This window comes from Amphiura filiformis, chromosome 2, assembly GCF_039555335.1.
Source record: "Amphiura filiformis chromosome 2, Afil_fr2py, whole genome shotgun sequence".
NCBI classification, from domain to species: domain Eukaryota; kingdom Metazoa; phylum Echinodermata; class Ophiuroidea; order Amphilepidida; family Amphiuridae; genus Amphiura; species Amphiura filiformis.
In genome coordinates this window covers 89998637-90021982 of record NC_092629.1, presented here as the reverse complement: position 1 = coordinate 90021982, position 23346 = coordinate 89998637, and the positions used below count along the sequence as shown (strand labels likewise).

At 37.0% G+C, this 23346-nt stretch overlaps 1 long non-coding RNA gene across 1 annotated transcript; it reads left to right on the top strand.

Annotated features, from left to right (window-relative positions):
- Positions 1 to 2610: 2610 nt before the first annotated feature.
- Positions 2611 to 3150, top strand: LOC140146814 (uncharacterized). The gene is made up of 2 exons (XR_011858316.1): positions 2611 to 2757; positions 2794 to 3150. It is a non-coding gene; the product is annotated as an uncharacterized lncRNA (long non-coding RNA).
- The last annotated feature ends 20196 nt before the right edge of the window (positions 3151 to 23346 follow it).

The following is a 23346-nucleotide window of genomic DNA, read 5'->3' as shown; positions in this document are numbered from 1 at the left end:
TAAAAGCATTAGTACTTGCATAGACATATTATGCTAAGCGTGTGAATAGGACCTTGTGCAAAAAGTAGTATGCTCTGGATGGTTAGCAGTACATTTAATATGTAAAAGCAATTTGGCAAAACATTTTAGCATTGTGATTTTGAGGAGACAAAACATTAGGGGAAAAACTATTAATTAATAATGGTCAGGTTTCTTCATTGAAAAAGGTACTATTTCACCATGAAATTTCACCTTTTGGACCTAATTGTTTTACCTGAAATATTTGTAGAGTAGTGGCACTCAGCCCCTGTGACTGTACATGTGCTTACCTTTTTGTGGGGTCATGTGTTGCTGGTTGAGCTCAGCGGCACAAAGACATATCTCCAATTTAGTAATTTGCAGAGTTATTAGTTGATAATTTTGTGCCCAGCTATACAGGAACACACAGCAGTGGCACAAAGACATAACTCCATCCTGTACATATGTGTGGTCACAGCTAATGGACATACCGTAAAACCTTTTCTACACTTCGGATGAAAGCTAAATTAATCCAGACACCATTATGGAGTTTGAGCAAATAAGTTACAGATCAAGCATATACAAACAAGTATTATTGTAAGACCAATATATTGTATTGACATATTTACACGTTTTTATGCCTCCACCGCGAGGCATACTGTTTTTGCAATGTCCGAGCTTCCGTGCTTCCGTCCGTCCGGATGCTGTATCTCGGGCATGGATGGGCGGATTGACTTCAGATTTTCAGGATAGGTGGGTCATGGTCAAAAACTCTGGATACTTTTTTTTTGGGTGAGTTTCAAGGTCATATACTGCGGTCAAAGGTCATTTGAGGTCAAATTACTAAAAACTGTCGTATGGGCATGAAACTTGGTAGATACAGTCAACATTTAGAGCCAAATTTTTGGAAGGTCATTTTGGGGTCATCCGGGGTCATCTAAGGTCAAATTGATAAAATTGGTCGTATGGGCATGAAACTTGGTAGGTACAGTCAACATTTAGAGCCAAATTTTTGGAAGGTCATTTCGGGGTCATCTGAGGTCACCCAGGGGTCATCTACGGTCAAATGAATAAAATTGATCGTATGGGCATGAAACTTGGTGGGTACAGTCAACATTTGGAGCCAAATTTTTGGAAGGTCATTTCAGGGTCATCCAAGCTCACCCAGGGGGGTCATCTGAGTTCAAATTTCTAAAAATTGTCATATGGGCATGAAACTTGGTAGGTACAGTCAAAATTTAGAGCCAAATTTTTGGATGGTCATTTCAGGGTCATCTAAGGTCAAATTAATAAAATTGGTCGTATGGGCATGAAACTTGGTGGGTAAAGTCAACATTTAGAGCCAAATTTTTGGCATGTCATTTCGGAGTCATCCAGGGTCACCCAAGGGTCATCTGAGGTAAAATTACTAAAATGGATTTGTACAGATTTAAATCGCCCCATGGTGGAGGCATCCCATTCGACGCCTTCGACATATTTACACGTTTTTATGCCTCCACCGCGAGGCATACTGTTTTTGCAATGTCCGAGCTTCCGTGCTTCCGTCCGTCCGGATGCTGTATCTCGGGCATGGATGGGCGGATTGACTTCAGATTTTCAGGATAGGTGGGTCATGGTCAAAAACTCTGGATACTTTTTTTGGGTGAGTTTCAAGGTCATATACTGCGGTCAAAGGTCATTTGAGGTCAAATTACTAAAAACTGTCGTATGGGCATGAAACTTGGTAGATACAGTCACCATTTAGAGCCAAATTTTTGGAAGGTCATTTTGGGGTCATCCGGGGTCATCTAAGGTCAAATTGATAAAATTGGTCGTATGGGCATGAAACTTGGTAGGTACAGTCAACATTTAGAGCCAAATTTTTGGAAGGTCATTTCAGGGTCATCTGAGGTCACCCAGGGGTCATCTACGGTCAAATGAATAAAATTGATCGTATGGGCATGAAACTTGGTGGGTACAGTCAACATTTGGAGCCAAATTTTTGGAAGGTCATTTCAGGGTCATCCAAGCTCACCCAGGGGGGTCATCTGAGTTCAAATTTCTAAAAATTGTCATATGGGCATGAAACTTGGTAGGTACAGTCAAAATTTAGAGCCAAATTTTTGGATGGTCATTTCAGGGTCATCTAAGGTCAAATTAATAAAATTGGTCGTATGGGCATGAAACTTGGTGGGTAAAGTCAACATTTAGAGCCAAATTTTTGGCATGTCATTTCGGAGTCATCCAGGGTCACCCAAGGGTCATCTGAGGTAAAATTACTAAAAATGGATTTGTACAGATTTAAATCGCCCCATGGTGGAGGCATCCCATTCGACGCCTTGCGTCGAAAACCGTGACGTTTCTAGTTCGTATTAAGTTAGCTTTCATCAAAAACACTATATGTGACCGTCCACCACGAATGATCCTTAAATGTCCTCAATTGTATTCTAGTTTACAGTGTAAAAATGGGCATGAAGGTGAGTATTCATAGGTACCTCAATTTGGTGCTTTCGTGTACCTCATTTAATGAGATACCGTAGCACCAAATAAATACTTCATGACCCATATTTACACTGTAACTCAGAATACAATTGAGGACATTTACTGCTCATTCGTGGTGACGGTCATTATTTGCTTTTAGACAAGGTTTTATGGTACATCATTTAAAAAAAAACCATACATACACATTAAAAAACAACTCAACTAGCAAACTTGACAATTTTTCAGTTTACACTAGCAGATTCCTATTGCTGCAGACCCCATAGGTACACTGCTGCCCAGGTACTTAGTGGCTACTCTAGAGTACCAGCAATCCAGTACCAGTGTGTGTACTGTATGTGTGACTCGAATGTGTGTACTCCAGAGTACCCACACAGGTACTCAAGAGTACCAATGAAGTAGCTGTGTAGCAGTGTACCACTGGGGGCGGCAGCAATAGCAATCCGGTAGTTAAAATATGAAGTAGATCTGCATTCGTGTTCTGGGTTGTTTGGGAATGGGTTACTTTATGTCTTTGTGCCACTGGTAGAAAAGGCAAGGTAATCTTCCAAAGCTGCAGTGCACAGAAGGGCCTAGCTTTAACATAAGAATATCTTATGTTTTTGTATTTATTTCCTATGGATTGTAAATATCGTTTGTAGATAATTTGTGATAATAAAATTGTCACTTAATTTATTGTCTTTGTTAGATCCTTTTCTGTGTAAAGTTGTGTGTGTTGGATGCCATTTATACCCATGTCTGGCAGTCCAGACTAGACTACTTTTTGCCCAGTATCAGTAATATGAGGATGAATTTCATTATGCATAGCTTTAAAGGCTTATTCAGTGATTTGAACATTCCAGGCATGAGAATTTTCAGGCTTATTTTGTTCTCAAAGTTTACGCATATTTTATTTTTTTTTTTCAGCCTATTTTTGGTCTTTTAAAGCCGAATTCACACGATTTTTCAGGCAGTTTTCAGAAAAGCCATTCTCATGCCTGACATTCAGAAAGTCGTAAACTAAAAACCACAGCATAGATGTGCCCACAAGTCTGCAAGCGGTTAAGCCGAAAGCCAAAGATAAAATAGGACATTTTACATAAAGCTGTAATTTATCTACTTGGGTAGAGAAATTAGCTACATGTATTTTCATGGGGCTTCAACTTTATCAAAATCTCATGTAATTCTAAAGGTGAAATGCAAAACCCCATTTTTTGTATGTCAACTTGGAGAAAATCTCCGACACACATTCTGATATTTCTGCATGCCGGCCATAGGCTTCAACATAAAAAGTTCTGAGATTTTTCCTCAAAATATCAAGAGCTACAAATACTGGGCTTGTTTGTACTCATTTTAATGAATTTTTCATGCTGAATCCAAATATGATCATGAAAATGTACAATTCTGAAATTGTTGATATTTTTTAGGAAAATTTGAAACTTGTCGTCTGCACTCGACACCCGCTGTGGAGAGGGTTAAGTGTAAAGTACAGAAGTGTCTGTAAATGGCCAAATAACCAATACCATTTTCTATGTAAACCCTGTTAATTTTCAACAGCTTTTTGCATCTCACACAAAATGACAAATTTGGTACATGTGAGGTTCATGTGTGGGCCCACTTTTGCATATGTTTTGCATTTGACATTTGGAATTATGAGGTTTTCCTGCCAATGACGATATGGTAAACAACTACAAATATAACTGCAAATAAAAGAAACACAACACTACACAAATTGATTTGATCATTATTTACTTGTTCACCATAATTCATATTTATAGATCAAGTGCCAAGACTATAGGTATACGATAACACTCTATTTTTGTGTGCGCTTTATGCACGAATTGATACCCATATAACTGTCGCCCTCGGAGGTCAATTGACTTCAGGTTGAATACGCGGATTTAGGGTTTCTCTACCGGAAGTCAACTTGTGCCGAGATTCCTTCCCACAATGCAATATGCGTATTGACCTGACGTTGACAGTTATATGGGTATATATCTGACCGTGCATATAGTAGAGACCTTGCGAAATGAAGTTAAAAGGTCTCTATTACAAATATGTTACTTCACTTAAAGGTGCCATATTCCCTTTTAATATGTTTTAGAAGAAATTGTTTACAAAATCTTGCTCTCTTACATACGTATAAGATTAAACATTGCTTATATTAGGGATGACCATCATAAATTCATGTTGCCCCTTTTGCTACAAAAGATTGTTTTCTGGAAAGAACTCATCAACAGAAGTATTTTGGTGGTTAAATGGTCAAAATCGGTCAAAAACTTTTCGAATTATGAATTTTCAAAGTTTCCCATTCTGACTGGTCATTGGAACGAAATAAATTGACAAAGTCTAAATATAGCAATGTGAGCAAAATTGGTATAAGCATATATTTACCTTTTTATATTTCTTTATTTTAATATATATGCAAACATGAAACAAGCATATTGTGATAGTATCAAAGGGATTTCTTATGAAATGGCACTTTACTAGTCAATAGCATTAAGTATTTCTTCAAACCGAGGCACTGAAATCATGCTTTTAGAAAACATTTGCCAAAAATCATCCATAATGGCCAAAGTGGCACAAAATCAAAAGTCCAGGTGAACTTTTTTCCACAACAATATACACTACACATAAGAAAAATACTAATGTACTACAAGGGATTTTCAACATAGGAATCCAAACAATCAAGTACCAACATGCACAGCTTTGTCCTGATATCACTTCTGGGGTTTTAACAAAATGTTTAACCTCTATTGTGATTGGCAGCAGCATAAGGTATCTCTTTGATAGCTGATAATGCCCAGCCATTCAGCAAGTGGCTAATAACTGACCTTGATAGGCTTGAATGAATACTGTCATGTGCTACAAAACCATCACACTCCAGGGCATGGTCACTCCATATGCTACAGGGAGCACAGTACTTTAACAATGGAGTGAAAGACTCATTATTGATTAGGCGCGTATTTTAAAAGTACAGCTCCTGTGCGTGTATAGCAGCAAGTCAGTGCAGATGGTATAAATATAAGAAAATGTTTAGGGTTGAGATCAGGTGAATAATACAACAAATGAGCATGAAACTTCACATTTATGTTCAGAAAGGTGTCTATTTAACATGATTCGAAAGGTGTTTGGAAATTCCAAAGGGAAGCTGGTGATTTAATTTTTAACTCGAGATCTACTTATCCGTTTTTTTTTTTTCCTTTTTACAGAGGGTATGATAGAGGTAATAACAACAACTCTGCCAAATTACAGCTCAGTAGGTCAAGGTGTTCACCTGATCTTATTCATCTGAATATTTTGTGCCATTCTGAGCAGTGCTGCACTGGGCCACTGGCAATTAAGCGCACTGTGGCGATGGACCAATTTTGACTCACACTTACAGAAAAACCAAATGAGTTATGATGCTGTAATTAGCAGCATAGTTACAAAACATAATTGGCATTAACATCTCCAATTTTTACAGTAAAATTATGAAAAATAAAAGAATGAGCTCAATTTAGAAATGTCTGTGCAAGCAGTGCACAGTTGAGCTCCCTGCATGTCTATGGGAGTGTTCTAATCAAGTTGATGGTTCATTGGTCATCCCTACTTATATTATTTTGCTTACAACATGGTCTTTTAAAAGTGATTATTTATACATGATTGTTTTACATATTTTTATATTTGAGTTACAGAACTAAATGCTCAATATTTACAATAATCAGTAGAGTCATATCCATAAAAATATTATATTTTTTCCAGTCAAATTCATACACAATATCTACATGTATTTATCTGGCCTATTGCATACAAATATGGATTCACGGCAGAATTGATTGGTATTTGGTAAGGCAAATACTATGACCCATGTGTATGCTGTTGGGGACAAATTTGTATACTCTGTTGGACAAGAACTTTCTATTTATTGTTTCTATATCGTAGAATCGGTTGACATACTTCCGCATATTTAAGGCACAGTGCATTTAGATGTAAGTTAAATACCCCCCCCCATTCTACACCTACCACATTCACAAGTGCATTTAAAGCAATATCACATCATGCCCAGGCAGATACACTGGAGGGGAAAAAAACCTGTCAGGAGATTTGAACCCATGACTGACTTTGTAATAATGTGCTACAAATTTTTGTTCCACAAATCAAAGTTTTGTTTCTGCTATTGGAACTGATTGTCTGTTTCTTTGATTTCTCGCTTTACGCTCTCGCTCTAAATAATTTGACACTATCTGGCCTATTGCATACAAAAATGGATTCACGGCTGAATTGATCGGTAAGGCAAATGCTATGACCCATGCGTATGCTGTTGGGGACAATTTTGTATACTCTGTTTGGACAAGAATTCCAAGGATTATTATCGGCATCCAGCACATGAGATCTGTAAGAACGATGATTCCCATCTTCAGAGCCATTCGCACTTCTCTTCTCCAGCGAGAGACACTCATTCTCATCGGAGACACAGTATGTGTATGTATTATAGTAACAAATGTAGAGATATAGCATATTACTACACTGATGCAACAAAAAAAGTTGAGCCCAAGATATAAACTGATTGAGTAGTATGGTGCCAAACTCGTTCCAGTTTGGTTCAGTGTTTGAAATGAAACGTGTGGTGTTCTATCAGGGTCAGTTAAAGAGATGTTAACAGGATGTCTTTCTGTGTAAAAATCAATACGTCTAGCTAAAGGTAAACCAATACAAACTTGAGAAAACTCATAGTCTTCATCCCCTAAGCCTAGTGGTATAGTACTCAGTGTAATCGCTAACACCCAAATTGCTGTTATTACAATTATTTTGGACATACGAGTTGGTAACAAACCTTGTCTGTTCAATCGTGAGATATTTTGAAATACCCAGAACCTATCGAAACTAATTAGCGTCAAGAAGAATAGAGACGACTCACTTGATAAAACAGATAATGCAGCTGCAAATTTACATAATATGCTTGTCCTCCACTTTTCAGCTTGCAATGGAAAATATGTACCATACTGTTTGTCAACAACACCAAGAATGAGCAAATAAAATCCCATGAGTAAGTCTGCAGCAGCCAAGTTAACAATGAGTAATTTTTGTTTTATTTCATCTTGGTTTGTTTTTCTTAGCTGCATACATCCCCAGATTAGAACTGCAGTGTTCGACATAACTGTGCACAAACCAATTAACCACACTGTCAATCTGATCACTTCCCTATATAGCATTGGTTCACATGACAAGTATGGAGTCAAATCTTTCTCAGCAGCACAAAGGGGACTGAAATTTTCATTTATGATACACTCACAAACTGCTGGAGAATCAACTGATATTATCGTGTTATTTCGTAGTTCACTAAATGAATCATTTGTTAACTTTCCAAGAGGATTTAACCTGAGGTCAACTAATTGCAAGTTAGACATGTATATGAATGCATCTTGGTGTACATACACAAGTTTGTTATCCCTGCAGTCTAGCCAGAGTAAGCTAATTAAATGTTGAAATAAGAAAGACTCAAAATATGTCAACTTATTTCCAAGTAAACTAAGAAACTGCAGACTGAATAGTCCCTGGAACATCTCTCTGTCCAGGTGTGTCAACTTATTATAATGAAGCCACAACTGTGTCAAGCTACCCAGAGACTTAAATATCCAAGGTTTTAAAGTTTTCAAAGTGTTATTGTTCAGTTCCAACCTTTTCAATGCAATTAATGTGGAAAACAATCCAGAATCAAGAGTTGTAAATAAATTATCAACGAGGTCAAGTGAAACCAACTGTGACAGATCATTAAATATACCAGGCTTTAATTCTTGTAATCGATTTGAATGTAATGATAAGATAGACAATTTATGCAAACCTTCGAAAAGGCTGACATCAAGTTCTGTCAGTTGATTATCATACAAGTATAATGTCGTCAAATTGTCAAGACTATCAAATATGCCAGGTTCTAATTCTGTTAATTGATTTGTATGCAATGACAAGACGGACAATTTATGCAAACCTAGGAAAAGGTTGACACCAAGTTCTGTCAGTTGATTACCATATAGCTCTAAATCTGCCACATTGCCAAGACTTTCAAATATGCCCGGTTTCAATTCTGTTAATTGGTTTTTATGCAATTGCAAAATTGACAATTTATGCAAACCTTTGAAAAGGCTGACATTAAGTTCTGTCAAATGATTCTCATACAGTCCTAATTTTGTCAAATTGCCAAGACCATCAAATATACCAGGTTTTAATTCTGTTAGCTGGTTTGTTTGTAATGCTAATATAGACAATTTATGCAAACCTTGGAAAAGGCTGACATTAAGTTCTGTCAGTTGATTCTCATACAGCCATAATTCTGTCAAATTGCCGAGACTATCAAATACGCTAGGTTTTAATTCTCTTAGTTGATTCGTGTGCAATTGTAAAATAGACAAGTTATGCAAATCTTGGAAAAGGCGGACATCAAGTTCTGTCAGTTCATTCTCATACAGCCATAATTGTGTCAAATTGCCTAGTCTATCAAATATACCCGGTTTTAATATCAGCTGATTCTCATGCAGCTGTAATGTTGCCAAATTTCCAAGACCGTCAAATATGCCAGGTTTTAATTCTGTCAGGTTGTTTGTTTGCAATGATAAAATAGACAATTTATGTAAACCTTGGAAAAGGCGTACATCAAGTTCTGTCAGTTGATTATCATTCAGCCATAATTGTGTCAAATTGTCAAGGCTGTCAAATATGCCAGGTTCGACTTTTCTTAGTTGGTTTGTATTCAATGATAAAATAGACAATTCGTGCAAATCTTTAAAGAGATTTACATCAAGCACGGTCAATTGGTTTGTACGCAATTCTAAAACAGACAATTTATACAAACCTGGGAAAAGCTGGACATTAAGTTCTTTCAGTTCATTCTCATACAGCCATAATTGTGTCAAATTGCCAAGATGATCAAATATGCCAGGTTTTAATTCTGTTAGTTGGTTTGTGTGTAGTGCTAATATGGACAATTTATGCAAATCTCGGAAAAGGTGGACATTAAGTTCTGTCAGTTGATTTTCATACAGATATAATTGTGTCAAATTGCCAATACCATCAAATATACCAGGTTTTAATTCTGTAACTAGATTTCTAATCAATACTAAGATGGAGAGTCTATGCAAACCTTGGAATGTGTTGACATCCAGTATTTTCAATTGATTATCATTCAGCCATAACACCGTCAAATTGCCAAGACTTTGAAATGAGTAAGGAGCCAGCTCAGACAAAACATTTCTCCCTAAATCAAGTTGTTGAAGGGACTGGAGCCCTGAAAACGCCCTAGCTGGTACGTATTCCATAATATTACCAGTGAGATCAAGCACTTGCAATCTACGAAGACTATGAAATATGCCATCAACTGTTCTTATCTTGTTATGTGAGAGAAGTAGGTATTGGATTGGGGGCAGATTTTCAAATGCTTCAGAAGAAATGTGAACTACATTTCTCCTTGAGATATTTAATGCACCAGGTACAGATGGGTCATAGATTTGCTCATGTATCAGAAGGGTACTTGTGCTGGTTGCTGTCGATGGACAATTGATTTCAATCATTTTATGGTAAACGTGGCTTTGACATTGAGAGGGAATGGTAGGCATTTCTGCAATATACACATAGTCAGGTATATGATCTAATGAAGTAAGATAGTATGCAATGCTCAATGCATTATTGTTGGCCAAAACTTGATCAAATGATATGTTATATGGGCTCACAGTGAATACGCTATCATAACTCTCTAACATTCGACAATAATCATAACTATTTTTGTTACACCAAGAGTGTTCATAATCAAGTTCTTCTGTTTGTTTCATATCCTTTAACGAATGAATTGATACATTAATTACAATGAATGTCTTAATGTCAATCTCAAAGTTCTTACTAGTGAATCTGACGCTGCAAGGTGGTGTTGGTTGTCCTCTGAAGGCTACAAGATCTTTGTCACCCCAGCATTCCTCCTGCTGATGTGTTTTGACGTAAAAATAGTCGTACACAGACCAGTTGGACGATTGTATGATGTCCAGTTGTAAACCCGTCTCGGATGGGGTAGTGACCGATATTTTGCATGGATCTGACACATTTGCAGTGATGAGTACCGATGAAACTTGGGTCAGGTCTATGTGGGTCAGGTTGCTACAAAGAATGGTTTCATTCCTGGAATATATTTATAACACCCGATTACATTAAAATACAAGTTGTCTATTAATCATGTCGTCGTCATCTTAAGTGTTTCGTTGTGTTAATGTAAATCCTACAATGGTAAAAAGTTTGTACTATTTTATGCTTCTCCCTGTCAATCACACTAAAATTTTGAGAAATAGACTAGAAAGAGAGGTTCCTTTATGAATGAATTGAAAATGTAAAATTAATGGGCTCATTTTCATTTGTTTACATACTCGGACATATTCATGCATAAAAGATAGCGCATCATGCTAAACGTAGCGAGTGGGAGTGTCCCATCTAAGCTTTGGTTCACCTCAATTTCAGGAGTGACGTAGGTGCGTATGTCGTTGGTCGCAGTATCGAGTCATGCGCGTAAGGGTAATAGCCAAGAGCGTACACGAAAAAAGGGCGGTTTGTCGGCACTCTACCGGCGTTATAATGGTGGATGTACAGGAAGGGCTCTGCCTTCATTTACCTACAGCCCAATATCCGACACTATTTTATACGGATTTCCCTTATTCCTGTTATTGATCTTCAAAGGAGAACAGTTTTTTTTTAATGTTTTTTAAATTTCAACACCTTGACACATGATTTACATGGTTGAAGCATTGGAACGTCATCTCTTTGTTACGTAATGTTTAGTCTTATCACCCGTACCCGTTATTAAATAATCGTCATGCACAATGTCCAGGTCGATCACTTAAACTAGTAACTGGCCAATGCCTGGTTCATCATGGCCGGATAAAAGAGATGTTAAGATAATATTGATAACTTACCCATTATATGCCCACACAGAATTTTGTCCACACCACATTAGCTGAAGAAGCACAAACACATAACTAACTCCGAAGGCAAAGATGCGCCTATCTTGATCGCAACCGCTGGCCATGTTTATTAGAATCGAAGCTCCAATCCAAGTTCTTGTGTTGTTTTAAGTCAAAGGATGAATTCATATCTCTTCAATGCTAGCGATCTTCTCGGCAGTAGTTCAAGTTCCGTGCTGATGGCAACTTTGTGAAACTAGACTACTAGGGATCTGAGCGGCAATAGCTCAAGATCTGTGCTTATGGAAACTTTGTGAAACTAGTCTACTATAGGGATCTGCTCTTCAGTAGTTTAAGTTCTGTATCGATGGAAACTTTGTGAAACTAGACTACTCGGTATCTTCTCTTTAGTAGTTCAAGTTCTGTATCGATGGAAACTTTGTGACATTAGACTGCTAGGGATCTTGTCTTCAGTAGTACAAGTTCTGTGTTTATGAAAACTTCGTGAAACTGCACTACTAGAGATCCTCTCTGCAGTAGATCAAGTTCTGTGCTTATGAAAACTTTTTGAAACTAGACTACTTCTTTGCAGTAGTTCAAGTTCTGCATCGGTGGAAACTTTGTGAAGCTAGACTACTAGGAAACATCTCTGCAATATAATAGATCAAGTTCTGTGCTTATGGAAACTTTGCGAAAGTAGACTTCTCTGCAGTAGTTCAAAATCTTCGATTCACACTTTGTGAAAGTAGGATATTTCAGGCTCCGTGCTGATGAAATCTTTGTAAAACTATAATACAAGTTATCTTCTCTGCAGAGTGCGATTCACTCTTTGTGAAACTAAACTCACCGGGGATCTTGTTTGCAGTAGTTCAGGCTCTGTGCTGATGGCTATTGATCTTCTCTACAGTAGTTCAAGTTCTGTATCGATGGAAACTTTATGGAACTAAACTACTAGGGATCATCTCTGCAGTGGTTCAAGATCTGTACTGATGGCAAACCGTGAGAACAAGTTCAAAAATAAACCTGGCACCTATAAACTCTCCTCCTTTAAATATCTTTTAAAGTATTGTTTCAATCAAGACGTTGATGATATAACCATTTACGTGAACCATAGAGATGTAACCGGGTCCAAGTCAGCCTAGGCATGCTAGGGAGAAGTGTGTTAATATGCAACAAGTTACTTAGTACAGTTCTATCCAAGAATATCACTAACTTTCCTGCTATATAATAACTCAATACGTCTGTATCAAGTCATGATGTAAATAACCACTGTTACAAACTTCAAATGTTAAGCATTACCAATTAGCAGTATGTCTGCGAACGAGTTTTGTAGATGATTTTTGATTGGTTCATACATAAACTAACCATCCAATGTTGATTTGACAGCCAAACACCTGTTCAATCCAATTATGTACTTCGTCCAAATATTTTCTGTAATTAATGACTACCTCTTCAATGCTAGCGATCTTCTCGGCAGTAGTTCAAGTTCCGTGCTGATGGCAACTTTGTGAAACTAGAATACTAGGGATCTGAGCGGCAATAGCTCAAGATCTGTGCTTATGGAAACTTTGTGAAACTAGTCTACTATAGGGATCTGCTCTTCAGTAGTTTAAGTTCTGTATCGATGGAAACTTTGTGAAACGAGACTACTGGAGATCTTCAATAGAACAAGTTCTGTGCTAAAATGCTTTAATATGAAATCTTTGTGAAACTAGTCTACTCGGTATCTTCTCTTTAGTAGTTCAAGTTCTGTATCGATGGAAACTTTGTGACATTAGACTGCTAGGGATCTTGTCTTCAGTAGTACAAGTTCTGTGTTTATGAAAACTTCGTGAAACTGCACTACTAGAGATCCTCTCTGCAGTAGATCAAGTTCTGTGCTTATGAAAACTTTTTGAAACTAGACTACTTCTTTGCAGTAGTTCAAGTTCTGCATCGGTGGAAACTTTGTGAAGCTAGACTACTAGGAAACATCTCTGCAATATAATAGATCAAGTTCTGTGCTTATGGAAACTTTGCGAAAGTAGACTTCTCTGCAGTAGTTCAAAATCTTCGATTCACACTTTGTGAAAGTAGGATATTTCAGGCTCCGTGCTGATGAAATCTTTGTAAAACTATAATACAAGTTATCTTCTCTGCAGAGTGCGATTCACTCTTTGTGAAACTAAACTCACCGGGGATCTTTTTTGCAGTAGTTCAGGCTCTGTGCTGATGGCTATTGATCTTCTCTACAGTAGTTCAAGTTCTGTATCGATGGAAACTGTGAAACTAAAGGGGTCATCTCTGCAGTGCATGAGTGGTTCAAGATCTGTACTGATGGCATACTGTGAGAACAAGTTCAAAAGTAAACCTGGCACGTATAACCTCTCCTCCTATCTGACCACTTTACAGTAAATATCTTTTAAAGTATTGTGTCAATCAAGAAGTTGATGATATAACCATTTACGTGAACCATAGAGATGTAACCGGGTCCAAGTCAGGCATGCTAGGAAGAAGTGTGTTAATATGCAACAAGTTACTTAGTACAGTTCTATCCAAGAATATCACTAACTTTCCTGCTATATAATAATTCAATACGTCTGTATCAAGTCATGCTGTAAATGAATAACCAATGTTACAAACTTCCAATGTTAAGCATTACCAATTAGCAGTATGACTGCGAACGAGTTTTGTAGATACTAATTTTTGATTGGTACATACATAAACTAACCATCCAGTGTTGATTTGACAGCCAAACACCTGTTCAATCCAATTATGTACTTCGTCCAAATATTTTCTGTAGTTTATATGACCATGTGTTTTTGGATAGTTATTAGCGAACAGGTTTCGTAGTATAGTTCAGGAGTACGACCATAATATGATCCATGCTAGATATTATTCATTACAGAAATGATTGAAAGATGCAGCGATATGCAAGCTTATGAATACCTTTCTATACTGGAACCAAAAGGGAACACGATATAAAAGAAAAAAAGCAGTATTATACACCTACTATTTTCTATTATTCCCCCTTTAGTGAACCAATTTAACATGCTATTCCCTCCGGGCAAACTTGTTCAATTCTCCCCTAATTTAAGGTCAGAAGTCACTCAACCATATTCTAGAATACCCCATACTTCAAAATGTATCTTACCAAGCTATTCGTTTCGTGTTGATCATTGAACCATGCCTTTGGGAGTGAGACATCAAGCCTTTTTCAACAAGGCGTCATGGTCTCTGAGTAAGAGGGTCATCTAACAAGGGGTCATCTTTTCACATCGAGCCAAAAAAAGCCATCCAACTTTGCAAGTAATAAATTTACTCTAAATACTGACAAAACAAAATTTATGTTAATAGACTCCAGACAAAGATTACTTATAGTAAAAGAAAATATTATTATTAATGTAGATGTACATAATGTACACAATGTACCAGAAAAGGATAATCAATGGATCAAGAATATAGCTTATGTCCATGGTGAAATAAAGCTTCTTATCCTATCCTACCTGATACAGGACGTCAAGGTTTTTTGAGTAAGGAGGTCATCTGTCGTGGGGTCATCTATTTTAAAAAGGCACTATAGCTTTGTCAAACAGGACGTCATGGCCTTTGCGTAAGAGGGTCACCTAGTAAGTAAGGGGTCATCTATTTCACGATGAGCCAAAAAGTCATTTAGCTTTATCAAACAGGACGTCATGGTCTTTGAGTAAGAGGGTCACCTAGTAAGGGGTCATCTATTTCATGATGAGCCAGAAAGCCATCTAGCTTTGTCAAACAGGTCGTCATGGTCTTTGAGTAAGAGGGTCACCTAGTAAGGGGTCATCTATTTCATGATGAGCCAGAAAGCCATCTAGCTTTGTCAAACAGGACGTCATGGTCTTTGAGTAAGAGGGTCACCTATTTAAGGGGTCATATATTTCATTATGAGCCCAATTAAAAAGCATATAGCTTTGTCAAACAAGGCGTCAAGGTCTTTGAGTAAATGGGTCATCTATTGAGGGGTCATCTACATGTATTTCATTAGAAGTCAATATTATCTCTTTCAATGGTACAGTCCATTAACTTACAGTTAGCAATGGTATTTGAGTATTACAGAGGCATGGTATACAAATGTGGGCCTACTATTGTTTTCCCGAGACCGTATATCGAGGGAAAATAGTAGGCCCACGGTCTCCAGTTCACCAAGGGGACCAATAGATTCCACCAGTTCCCGAATATAGAGCAGTAAATATTTGTTTTATATCCTTTATTAATATATTCTTTGTTCATTGATTGGTTAAATATTAGACATGCAAGGCTTTTATCATGGACATAGGCCTAGTCATGCACGTAGACTAGGCCTATAGTTAAGGCTAGGCTGACCTTGCTTTGTTTTGACATGATTGCACATGCAGCACGTACACAGTTGAGTGGCTAAAGCTTAGCCTACTGTCGAAAATGTTGCAACCGCTACAATACCGTGAAACGAGTAACGGTTTCACGGTATTGTAGCGGTTTATTAATATATTCTTTGTTCATTGATTGGTTAAATATTAGAAATGCAAGGCTTTTTATCATGGATATAGGCCTAGTCATGCACGTAGACTAGGCCTATAGTTAAGGCTAGGCTGACCTTGCTTTGTTTTGACATGATTGCACATGCAGCACGTACACAGTTGAGTGGCTAAAGCTTAGCCTACTGTCGAAAATGTTGCAACCGCTACAATACCGTGAAACGAGTAACCTGGTTCTCTGTTATTTCACTGTTACTTCTGATGTAGGCCTAAGTGAGATTATGCCTGATGAAACCGCAGTATTGTAGCTGCAGTCTGCAGGAACTGCGACGTGGCAATGAGGTCATACGCGCACAGAGGGAAATAGTAGTACTATTTCTCGGGGAAATAGTACTTCCAATAGTACCTCATTCCCTCAGCAATCGACTTTTTGACTGCTTTGCAAAATAGTTAAAACTATTTTTGGTCACATGATACTCGTTTAACCAATCAATGAACGAGAATATATTAATGAAGGACATAAATCCCAATATGTACATGTATAAGTAATTCATTGGTAGAGCACCAGCGCAGTCACCTTCGTAGCCTTATTTCACTATTATACAGATGAGCACTCCATTATAATGCCTCTTTGAAGGTGTCTCGGGAAGTATTTCTTGAGCTGCATATATCCTTGTCTTGGGTAGGCATCAAACAATTAGTTGCTCGGGTCAATTTCATGAAACTCGGCTAGAAGTAAGGCTTTGTGAACTAGCCCTATCAACGTATCGTTTTTATATTCTTTCAATTTTACTTGATGAACAAAGAAGGCTGAATGTTAAGAAGTTCAATTACAGGGCTAGTTGCAATCAAGCCCAATGGCCCAAGAACACTTATCTCTAGCCGAGTTTTGAGAAACAGACCATTGACGTGTCTAAGGGTCAATTTTACTATTGAACCTGGCGCAAACCTATCCGTACTTAGATTGTAACATCTACCAATTATCTGTGCAGCTCCCCAAATTCCATTGGGTGAAGGAAGTTTTTGATAACCAAACAACTAATCATCGATCGATTTGTTGAAAGCAGGTGTAAACCGGAGATCCCGGAGAAACCCTGCGAGAGCGAGCATGGAATTATATTATATTTTGCTTCCAATATACTTACACAAAAATATATATTAACGATAATGTAAAATGTGTTGACACACTTGACGTTTTTATGGCAACATTTGCTTTGCATTGTATACAAGTGATTACATTTTCATAATATGTTTACTTTTGTCAATTATGATATGACTTCATTCTAACATATTCACACAGTCATTTTCTTCATAGACACACACCTATTTACATATATAATCTACATTATATAATATTAAAAAATCGGACAGTATTACAGAATCCATGTTTGCTTCATGGTGCCATATCTCCCTGAGCACTACCTGCCGATCTAACATTGCCTCTGATTGGCCAATTACATGATATCTTCACTTTAATCACCAATCAGAATGGAGCTATGCAAATAATTCGCCCCATTTTTTTTTTGGGTGGTGAAATTATTCTAACAATGCTGATTGGTGCAATTGATAATGAAAACTTCTTTTTGGCCAATCGGCATGTAGTTCTCACGGGGAATTCGTGTATTTGATTTTAGACATTTGACAGAACCCTGTTTTTGTATGGTAAAACATTAAAAGTATTGAACTGAAGGCCTATAGATAATAACATCACTGCTCTTTTCCATCTGACTCATTAGCTCAGTTGGTAGAGCATCGGTCCGGTGATCCGAAGGTCCCAGGTTCAAATCCTGGATGGTCAGTGAAATTTTTTCACTGGCTGTCATTTATGTATGTGGAGACTTGTGTTAAAAACCTTTCTCATATTAAAATTATGCTTTGTATAAAATTACTTAAAATGTATACAGTCATGATATGTTTACACATTTGGATAAAATGATATACAACTCAACAATGAATATTTACAATTATCATTACACTTATATCTATAAAAGTAATGTTTAACCTTTAAATACAAACTGTATTTGTAATTGAATCGTTTGCAACCCTTAACAGTTTTAATGCACAGGGAACTTGAATTGTAAATTAGGTAACAAATATTTAAGTTATGTCTTTTATGTATGAGATGAAAGGTTGCTTATACTACTTGTACAAGATGGTCCCAAAAATATTTGTAAAATTTTCACCTTTGACAAATGTGCTATTGTAAATCGAGTGCGGGGTGCATCACATTCATTGAAGTACATTCAAGAGACATCAATCCGATTTCTTGTTGCAAATTTGGGGTGTTAGCTTGAGCGGAATGAATTAATACTTTTAATACTTTTTCCCTTTTGGATACCTCTTAGTTATCCTCCGGCATACAGGGTGAAACCACTATTCTATTCTACGAGGGGCGGATAAAAAAGTTTGAAAGACAAAGGTACATACTTAAATCTGCATCCATATATTTTCATCAAATTTACTCTCGCGTGAAAACATACCTGTTATGGGAACTTTTAGGAGCCACTCGTATAGGTTTTTTGTGTCAGTTCCTGCAGAACTGACACCTTTAGTACAGGTTTGACGATCACGTGACAATTCTAATCATCATATCGAAATATCACGTGCTCTGTAAAAATATCAATATCGATATCGATACTATTCGTCAATTCAGCCCCAAACCAAATCGCCCACATGCCAATTCGAACCCTGTATATTGATGTACAAAAAAGTTGGCCAAATTTAACTATTTCGTGATTTTCTCCATAACCGTTGTTTTTACACCAAATCTGTATATTTAGATGAATTGATGTCTTGCATTCAGTCACAAACCAATTCGTTGTACTTTGTGCAATAACCCTCTATCTTTTAAACCAAATATCCTAAAGAGTCGTGCGATGTCGAACTTTTCCTCTGGTCATAAAGAACAAAACAAGTCAGCGTTCGCGTATCTGTACGTAGCCGCAGTTTGTGGCCATCACAACACGGGCTTCCGGTCCTAGGAAATGGAATATTACTGATAAATATATAAAGATGGCAAAATCAGTAAACCAGTTTAAGTTACAAATAAAGGAAAGTCTAATAAAAAATTACATCTAATATTTAGGGATTATTTAATGACCTCACCCCTCCCCCCCATCTTCACTCCAACTATCAATTTCTTGTGTGGACTGTGGAATATCTATATGAAATGTTATAAATATTTATATTGGAGTCTTTCTTTGCATGTTCTGTATTGGTTAATAAGATATATTCACTTTTTTTTATTTTTAACCAAATATCCTAGAGAGTCGTGCCATATGTCAAATTTTTCCTCTGGTCATTATAAATATTTATATTGGAGTCTTTCTTTGCATGTTCTTCTCCTCTTTCTTTTTTCTTTTATTTGTTAACTTTGTGTAATTGTATATGTTGTAACTTAAGGCAGTGTAAGGGGGTGCTCGCTTCAGGCCTTTGGGCCTTTTGAGCATCTCCTCATTCAAATGTTGTGTCTTTTATATATATTTTGTATGTTGATTTGAATGAAAATAAAATGATGATGTATGATGATGATGATGTACATCATTTCCTACAGAGTCGTGAGATATGTCAAACTTTTCCCTTGGTCATAAGGAACAAAAATGTCAGTGGTCGCATATCTGTAGGATCATTGGTTAATGAGATATAGTCACTTTTTTTAATTTTGTGCACTTAACCCTCTATCTTTTTAACCAAATATCCTCGAGTCGTGCCATATGTCGAATTTTTCCTCTGGTCATAAGGGAAAAAAGTCAGTGGTCGCATATCTGTAGGATCATCGGTTAATGAGATATAGTCACTTTTTTTGTACATTGTGCACTTAACCCTCTTTTTTTTTACTTCTGGATATCGTTTGGAGTCAAATGATTGTTCATTTTAAAGCTTATATGATATATTTGCTTAACACGAAATAAAACAAAATTGACCGCGAGCCGACTTTACAGCTGTTTCGAGATGGACGGTCACATATATTCATTAACATATTAAATCGTTTATCCCTTTTAGCATAGATATTGGAACAATATCTGTGCTTTTAGTCAATATCGAATTGGTTTGTGGCTGACTTAGCTTGGGGCCAAATGCATGAATTGGCATATGGCCAAGTCAACTGTGGACGAATTGATTTGGCCGAATCCACCTGCTTCCATGCTGACCAGGAAGTGCCGAAAAATTACGTACTTTTACAAGGCAAAAAGCAACTTTTCTAGGCATTGTTGACATGGTGCCTTCGCCCAAAAAGGTTTCCTACTATAAAGACCTAACTTTTGAGATGGTTTGTATGTTTGAAGGTGCAAAATTAACAATAAGCTTAAAATCATGGCCCGGTTTACCGCCGAGTTTTGCAAGTCATCACGACTTTGACAGATGACGTCAGACACTTATCTCTGTCTTGGTAATATCGACATAAGTCTTGATAGTAATACGCTGTTTTACTTAGCCTATATCTGGTGGCAGCAGCATTTTTCTACAGTCACGTGATAATGGCGCCGGCGGATAATACACGGGGGGAACTGATGGTGTCCACCTCTTTTTTTTTTTCTTTCTTTTTCAGTTTTTGTATTTTATCAGTACTTAGAGCTGGTGGGGGAGAGAAAGCATTAAAATACATTCAGGAAAAAATACAACTCGAACCAAAGATGAAGGCTCCATTTCAAAATCAAAATTACAAAAAAACCCAAAAAAAACAAAAACAAAAAAAACAAAAAAACAAAACACCAGACAATGAGCAGGTTCAAAGACCCACAGAAGGAAGATGACAAAACAGAGTCCTGACCCTATCCGAATCCTATTTTGACCTTTACACAAATAAACCACCAGCCCCCTTCTTCATCACATACAATATTTTTATAAAAACATCCAGCATGTCAATTAAAGTGTTAATTAAACAAAAATCTTTTTGAATTGCGCTGGTATAGGAGTTGCAAGGGCCTGATACTTTGCTGATATCGAATGATGAAATTCGCCATCTTCCTCCTGTGAAAAAATTTGAAGAATAGAAGGCTGACGTTGCGCCAAAACACGCACGCCTATGTAAGTGTATAATTAGGCCTATTTAATGATAAAATGAACTACCACTAAATGTTCTTGTCAGTGCTGCAGTGCAAAACTTTACATTAAAATAATAGTTACATTGTAAATTGGAACTGACACCAATTTTTTTCAGGAATACTTGTTTGGTTTACACGATAGAGACGTCTTTCATAGTATTGGGTGTAGAGTTCATCTAGGGGGCTGTGAAGCAAATATATGCTAATTGCTCTGAGAAACAGACACACACATTGCATATTAGAATGATTTTATGATTTTATTACAATGTAAACCCAGATGCACAGGTAGGTACATCAAAATAAAAAGCGCCAACGAGACTTGAACCCAGGCTGACTTCTTTGTTGTAATTGTGCTACAAATTCGTCGTCCACAATCATGAATCAAAGCTTTGTTTCAGCAATTGGAACAGTTTGTTTATTTCTTTGCCTTTTCTCTCTACGTTCTATATGAATTGACACTATCTGGCCTATCGCGTACAAGAATGGATTCATGGCTGAATTGATTGGTAAAGCAAATGCTATAATCCAAGCGTATGTTGTTGGGGACAATTTTGTATACTCTGTTTGGACAAGAATTCCAAGTATTATTATCGGCATCCAGCACATGAGATCTGTAAGAACGATTATTCCCATCTTCAGGGCCATTCTCACTTCCCTTCGCCAGCGAGAGACACTCATTCTCATTGGAGCCACAGTATGTGTGTGCATAACAGTACAAAATGTAGAGATGTAGCATATTGCTACACTGATGCAACAAAAAAAGTTGAGCCCAAGAAATAAGATTATAGAGTAGTATGGTGCTAGACTCGTTCCAGTTGGGTTGAGTGTCTGAAATGAAACATTACCTATTCTGTCAGGGTCAGTTAAAGAAATGTTAACAGGATGCCTTTCTGTGTAAAAATCAATACGTCTAGCTAAAGGTAAACCAATACAAACTTGAGAGAACTCAAAGTCTCCATCCCCTAACCCTAGTGGTATAGTACTAAGTGTAATCGCTAACACCCAAATGGTTGTTATTGCAATTATTCTGGACATGCGAGTAGGTAACAAACCTTGCCTTCTTAATCTTGAGATATATTGAAATACCCAGAACCTATCGAAACTAATCAGCGTCAAGAAGAATAGAGATGCTTCACTTGATAAAACAGATAATACAGCAGCAATTTTACATAATGAGCTTGTCCTCCAATTTTCAGCTTGCAATGGAAAATATGAACCATATTGTGTGTCAACCACACCAAGAATCAACAAATAGAATCCCATGAGTAGGTCTGCACCAGCCAGGTTAACAATGAATAATTTTTGTTTTATTTCATCTTGTTTTGTTTTTCTTAACTGCATACATCCCCAGATTAGAACTACAGTGTTTGATACAATTGTGCATAAACCAAGTAGCCACACTGTCAATCTGATCACTTCCCTATATAGCAGTGTTTCGCATGACAGGTATGGCGTCAAATCTTTCTCAGCAGCACAAAGGGGACCGGTATCTTTATGTATGATACACTTACAAACTGCTGGAGAATCAACTGATATTATTGTGTTATTTCATAGTTGGGTAAATTAATAATTTGTTAACTTTCCAAGAGAATTTAACCGGAGGTCAACTAATTGCAAGTTTGACATGTGTATGAATGCATCTTGGTGTACATACATAAGCTTGTTATCTCTGCAGTCGAGCCATAGTAAGCTAATTAAATGTTGAAATGAGGAAGACTCAAGATGTGTTAGTTCATTTCCTCTTAAGCTAAGCACCTCCAGATTTAATAATCCTGGAAAGCTATCTCTACTTAGCTGAGCCAGCTTGTTGTAAGTAAGCCACAATTGTGTCAAGTTACCCAGAGACTTGAAAATTCCCGGTTCTATTGTTTTCAGATTGTTTCTGACCAGTTCCAACCTTTGCAATCCAATTAATGTGGAAAACAATCCAGGAGCAAGAGTTGTAATTAGATTATCATTGAGAGTAAGTATGACCAACTTTGACATATCATTAAATGTACCAAGTTCAAGTATTCTAAATTTATTTAATTCCAATGCTAAGATAGACAATTTATGTAGACCTAGGAAAAGGCTGACATCAAGTTCTATCAGTTGATTATTATACAGATATAATTTGGTCAAATTGTAAAGACTATCGAATGAACCAGGTTTTAATTCTGTTAGTTGGTTTGTATGCAATGATAAGATTATCAATTTATTCAAACCTTGAAAAAGGCTGACATCAAGTTCTGTCAGTTGATTATCATACAGTTCTAAGTCTGTCAAATTGCCAAGGCTATGAAATATGCCAGGTTCTAATTCTTTTAGTTTGTTTGTGTGCAAACCTAATATAGACAATTTATGCAAACTGTGGAAAAGGCTGATATTAAGTTCTGACAGGTGATTCTCATACAGCCATAGTTCTGTCAAATTGCTAAGACTATCAAATATGCCCGGGTTTAATCTTTTTAACTGGTTTGT